The sequence below is a fragment of the Aptenodytes forsteri genome, unplaced genomic scaffold (assembly GCF_000699145.1).
Source record: "Aptenodytes forsteri isolate BGI_AS27 unplaced genomic scaffold, ASM69914v1 Scaffold76, whole genome shotgun sequence".
Lineage (NCBI taxonomy): Eukaryota > Metazoa > Chordata > Aves > Sphenisciformes > Spheniscidae > Aptenodytes > Aptenodytes forsteri.
The window spans coordinates 1,697,125-1,703,472 of NW_008794444.1; the positions used below are offsets into that span (position 1 = coordinate 1,697,125).

The following is a 6,348-nucleotide window of genomic DNA, read 5'->3' on the forward strand; positions in this document are numbered from 1 at the left end:
CTCGGCTGCCGGGTTTCCCTCTCGGCCAGCTCAAAATCCCACCAGACTTTATTTAAAAGTTACCCGAAACGTCCGGTTTTCACGTTTCAGAGCTAAAGGGTGGATGGCGCACCTGAAAGCTTGGCAGTTTTTCTCATAAGAGATAACCCCCTCTCCCTGCGTACCTTCATATCCTCAGACCCTCGCGGTAAGGAGGACTAAATACCTAGCACCGTTTTCCTGCCCTGCCCCGCCGAGCTTTGGCACTAATCCTGCAAGCGTTTGCACGTGCAGATAATTCCGTGAAACTCGGCAGAAACGCGGGCGATGCCGAGCTCGTGCCTCGTGCCCTGGCGCCCTTCCCCTCGCGAGTGTGCATCTATTTGCAGTTTTCAAGGTCATTATTCGGCTGTTTCTGAAGCGACTGGGAAAAATCCTCAGCAGGAGCGGACCCCAGGCGCTACGGTAGCTGCGACAGGCATGAAACCGCGATATTTTTACTGATCTATTTGCATAAATCATTACTACCTAAACCGAAAGGGTATTTGCTACTGACCCAGTCCTGTGATGGCACGGTAACTCGGTTAATCTGCTCTCCCCGAATTTCATTAAATGCCGTGGAAAATTTGGGCTGACTTCACAGCTGTTTCGCAATTGCCTTTCCAAGTACAGCGATCACTGGGAGTTTGTGTAGAAACGGCACTTCTGGCGTGGCCTCGTTGGGAGAAATGAGCAAATAAGAGTGAAATCAGCCTTCCTCCCAGCTGTGAGCTGGGTGCAGCGGTTCAGCTCACCTTCGCTTTTCCACGCTCAAAAGGCCTCGCCGTGGGCGGTTGCTGCCGTGTCCTGGACTGGCAGCGGTGACAGCAGGAGTCCCCAGAGCATGACGTTTACTTCCTGAGCAATCTGGTCGTTAGAAACCTTAATTAAAGGAGCACACATGCGGCCGACGGCGGTGATGAAGTCTCACCTTAAATAACAAACTGGGACTGCGGCAGCACTTTTAATCAATAACCTTACCAGCCAACCTCGCCAACCTTGACGTTAGGATCGCCTGACGTGTAATAAATGTACCCCCCTTTCTGCAGACGCTGAAAGGATGATGAATTTTTGTACAAATATTTATTTGTATACGCAGCTTCCCCCTGCTTTAGGCAAACGTAGCTCTTCATCTGCGTGTATGTATATGCTGAAGGTTGTAAAAAGAGCTGCAGACTTCACATAATTTGTGTGCAGTTGATCCGTCTTAGTGGTAGGAATAGGACTCGGGGGGCCTAACACCGAGCCCTGGCCACATCCTATCAGAAGACATTACTTTGCACTCTAAATTATGTAATGGAAAAAAAGTTGGGATGAAATTGCAAATTTAGAGCTTGCGTGCAGCTCTTAAGGAAGACAATGGAAGCTGTGTGAAAGAAATTTGGCTCCCAATTAGTAAGGGGCATCATTTTCCGTGCCTCCATTGTAGGACCTGCGATGGTATTATTTAAATTATTCAGAAGGGCCGCTTCGGTGTGATGATGTTCTTTGTTACAGGTCCACCTTGCAGGGCCTGTGCTGTTGCCTCTACGTTACAAGCATAGGCCACTTTGTTTTTTCTTCAGCATCATATAAATATTTGGGTTGGAAAGAAGCTCTGGTCTAGCCTCCAGCTCAAAACAGGGCTAGCTTTGAACCTTGTCCGCTTGAGTTTTGAGTGTCTCAAAGGCGGAGATTGCACAACCTCTCTGGACGTCCAGCCCAGTCCCTAAATACAGTCACGGTGACTACTACCATTATTCCTTGCATCTCGTCAGACTTTCCCTTGCTGCAACTTGTGACTGTTGCCTCTTGTGCTTTTGCCACGTACCTCTGCGAAGCATCTGCCTGCTCTGTAACACCCCTCTGGGTGGCTGGAGACCGCAGTGAGATCCCCCCTCCCCTCTCTCCTAGCTCAAAAATACAGTTTCCGCAGCCTTTCTTCATACGCCGTATGCTCTGGCCCCCCAGCCGTGCCAGCGGCCCCCCTCCGAACTCCCGCCAGGTTGTCAACATCTCTCTTGTCTTTCAGTGGCAAAATTGGGCATAATTGCCTACCCTAGCCTTTATTTTTGGGGAAAAGGCCAACAGACAATACTTAAATTGGGTTTTAAATTCTATACTATAAGCAGTATCATACCATTCGTGAGGGCATCGACCTTAGTTTTGCTGGGAACGCAGGAGCACAGGCAATGTCAGCATTTGGATGTCTCCTGTTGGATCCTCAATTATCTATCACGGGATTTCAGTTCCTGGCTTCCCAACGAGTCCGATTTAGTACTTTTCAGGGACAATAACACAGATCTTGAAATGTGACAAGCATCAGAGTCAGGAAACTTTATCGCACCCAGAGGGCTGTGCATGCCACAAACAATCAATTCAGAGGAACAATAACGCTATCTTTTTTGTACCTCCCGCTTTCACATCAGCTAGTCAGAAGGAGGAAATCTGCGACACAGCGGAGGCATCCCTTTTCTATCCGACCAGAAAATAAAAGGATTAGTTTTTATTTTTTTTAACGAGATTAAAATTACGGAATGTAACGTCAGTTTTAGTTAAGAAAACGCCAGTCTCTGACGATGGGCTAGAACAGTGAGATATAAGATACTAAGCTTCGGTTACGGTGTTGATTCTTACTGGGCTATGTCACTCGGCTTTTATACTCATGCTTCATGCACTGTGAACATCGTGCGCTCTGAAGAATTAGCTGAGCCACCCTGAAGCTAGATTTTAAAGGATACCAGATGGTAAGTTCAATGCATGTGGTAAGCTTTTATATGCTTTTCCCCTATGGCCAATCACTGACTGATCATTTATTTCAAAACCCTCATAAAATAAATCACTTTGGAAATGATGCTGTCTCTGGTTAATAAGTGCTCTTTCTCAAGGCAGAGGCTTGTTGCCACGAAGATAAAATCATAAAACCGGTTCAAAGTGCCTTGGGATGGCAAATGCGCCCTGTTGAGGAGATGAGATAAACTGGATTGGACTGGAAGGGAATCTCTTGTTGGAAGAGAAGGCTGTCTCTTGTGGTGAAGTTATGAGCAGGTGAACTGTCATTAAAGACGCTTTGACAGTCACTTAGGCACTAACACACGGGTTTTCTGTGACAAGGAGTGAATTCTTTGGGTACATTTTCTTTCCACAGTGCTGGATAGGTGGAGCCTGGATCACGCGTCAAGCTACTGCGCGAGGTTGTTTTCAGATTTTGGAGCTGGTGGTTATGTCTGGCAGCGGAAGACAGAGCTCTCTTCACTTCTTCTTGTTCTGTAGTGAGTAAGAAGTAGAAAATTCCTCTCTGTGTGACACCAATGAAACCCACCTCATCATCTGTCCTCTCAGGGAGGCGCCCACCTCCTCCCCATCCCCAAAGAGAGAACCACGGTTCCGCCGAGGTATCCAAACCTTTATCGGTCCTCTTTCTGTCCTCCCCTTCCCCCTTCCTCCGCATGCCCAATCCCAAACTGTGGTTCCTGGTGCGGTGTTGCAATCCTCACAGCCTCTCGGGGAGTTTTGTGACATTTGCTGTTTGGCTCACAGCCACGGCTCCGACGGGCAGATGATAATATGAAATTATGGCCCTTCGTTCTCTGAAGGATCATGTTTTCAAGTGCCCACTGCTGTGGAGACAAGCTGGAAAATTTCTTTTTTCAAAAGCTTGAAAAGCAAATAAAAGGACCCCTTATTTTCTTTCGCTCTTATTTTGCAATTGTAAATGAAGCTCACGCTTTGGAGAGCGAGAAAGGGGCGAGGAGTAGCTGGCTTGCGGAGGCTTTGGCCTGGCAATGAGGGCAGAGTTGATTTTCCTGTAGCCCAGATTCTCTAACGGATATAAACACGCAGGCACACGCACACATCCCTGGTGGAGAAACTTAAGAATAGTCATAGTGGGACAGACCCGAGGTCCAGCTGGCCTCGAGTCCCGTGTGACTGTGGGCCGCACCAAATACTTGGGAAAAGGAGAAAGACGAGAAATGTGGAATGATCCTCCCCCCCACACACACACACACAAAGCCTGCGAGCCCCTGGCAATCGGCAGTCTGGGGTTACATCTGCATCATCAAGAGCTGGCGACCCTCCAAAGGCAGGGCCAGTCCTGTACGAAGGTATTGTTCGTGCCGTGGGGTGCCTGCTGGTTCTCTCTGCGATCCTGTGAGCAGCTCCCAGCAGGAAGAATGCACCCGGATTGCTAAACCTCGCTCAGTTTTTTCATCACTTCCCTATGGTGCCAATTTGTGCCTCGTTTTATCTTTCTGTGCAAAGCAGTTGGGATCTGTTTGGTCATCGAGAGACGCTTCTGTGCTCAGGCACTTCTCTCTGCCTGGCAGGCCGCGCTTCCTCTGCAAACCCTCCGAGATCTCCACTTTTGCACAGCCGCTGACGTATGCTTTTCTATATGTGGAATTACTTGTTCGATACCAAGTTGCTCATGTCTCTACTTCAGATGTATATTGATGGGGTAGCCGTACTGCTAAGGTCAACGATCCGCTGATTGGTGCCAAAGAACACATTTACAGTCAAATGGCTTGTAGTAATTCAGGGAATGATGCACGTAAGGATCATTTGAGCTCGTGAAGGATCTGTAAGTCACTGATATGACAAAGGTGCTACCGAAGGGCGTGTGATGGATTATTGACATGAGTATTCAGTATAAAACACTACGTGGAAAGCGTTACACCCAGTGCTGATCCAGGGGTGCGTGGCAGCGTGGGCTGAGCTGCCTTTTCTGCTTGCATGAGGTTTGGTGGAGAGCCTGGCTTGGGGGGGGGCTCTTGTTTTACTCACACATTTGGGAGGTGTGTGAGTAGCAGCTGAACAGAAGCTGGCCATCTGACCCAAAATCCTCCAGATGAAGACCAAACTGATGCTCACCTGTTAATTTCAGTAGTTTTAGGACTCTCTCGGAGCGGGGATAGTTCCCCCCGACATTTCTATGCTGAACTGGGATGAACATTCACCAGGTACCTGGTGCAGCTGAGGGAGTTTCGTCCATTCCAGGACTAAGGTTTTGTATCTTACCTTTACCCTCCCTGCTCCAGGCAGGGACTTGACGGCTGCAACTGCCTTGTCAGTTTTGGGCTACCCCATCGAAAGAGCACATCCACTGCAACTTTAATCCGGTAAAATCTTGTCACATCAGCTAATAGTCACTTAATGCTCTGAGAAAATCTGTGGGCGTTAACAGCCATGTCATTCCTCCTCCTTCCCTTCAGCTTTCAGGCCCTGATTCAGCAAATAGCTGAAGTGCCAGCGCTGAAGTGGTGCCTTTTAGTTGCTAATGCCATGCAAAAATGCCCTGAGAATAAAGCCGTTTTCATGACCTCTGTTAAGAATCCACTTCCTTCTTTGGGTCTTATTTTTCCATCAGCCTGCTGGAAGAGTACATCCGGAAAAGAGATTAGCCCGGGAAAGACTCCTTCTGAACTAATAAACACACTGCAAATACACTTCTTAGTCATATTTTAGGACAAATGGATTTGTCAAGTCAATAGTCACCCAAGTATGAAGGATTCCTTTAAATAAATGGGATTTAAATATTTTTAATATCTGTCTGACAGAGCTTCTTTAAAGTGCAAACGTGGCTGGAATTAACTGGAGTTGGGATCATTTCAAGCAAGAGCCACTAAAAAAAGAAAAGAAAACAAACATTTGAACTTTTTAACCTGGGGGTTGTTTCCAGCCACATCCCTAGCAATGATAATAAATTCAGAAAATTCCATGAAAATCTCTATTCTTTGGACTCTTGAGGCATTCAGCATAATGTTCTCAGTTCCTCTTCTCTCTTACGAAAACAGGAAGAAATTATGCAGGGTAGTAGCTGTTTAAATACTAGAAGGGCTCCCCAGGGAGAATTGCAGACGTTTCAGTGATAAATTGGAAGTGAGATAACGGAAGGTTTGGAATGAGCCTGATCCAAAGTTCATTGCAAAGCTTCCTCATTGATTTCGGGGCTTTTTGTATGAGGTTTGAGATGAGAAAATCTCAGCCTGGCTGCGTTTGGGTGACAGGTTTGTCTTTGTGCAGGTTTACCCGTGGGAGTTCTCACTGAAGCAGGGCAAAAAAATGTTAATCCGGCACTGGATTTTTTTTTCATGGAAGTCCTACGTCCGAACTTCATCCCGAGTCTTCCCAGCAGCCGGGCTGCTCTCCTCCCTGCCAGACCAGAGTCTTACAGCTCCAGGCTGTATGAATGAGCATTATGTGTTATCTCAGTTCTCCCTGCCTGGGGGTAAGCGCTGCTACTCCCTGTAAATGTTTGTAATATTGTCTGAAGAAACAGATTTCGAATCTGTAAGCTCTTCCCCCCCCCCCCCCCCCCGGGGGGCCACCTCCACCCTTCCGCGCACACCA

General features: G+C 47.5%; 1 protein-coding gene across 1 annotated transcript in view; it reads right to left on the reverse strand.

The window, feature by feature from the left end:
* MAPK1IP1L (mitogen-activated protein kinase 1 interacting protein 1 like) overlaps positions 1 to 1,002 on the reverse strand; it is a 13,344-nt gene extending 12,342 nt beyond the window's left edge. The window contains exon 1 of the mRNA XM_009289836.2: positions 774 to 1,002. The gene's annotated coding sequence lies outside the window, so the exon portion shown is untranslated. The remainder of the gene's footprint in view (positions 1 to 773) is intronic.
* Between the last annotated feature and the right edge of the window lie 5,346 nt (positions 1,003 to 6,348).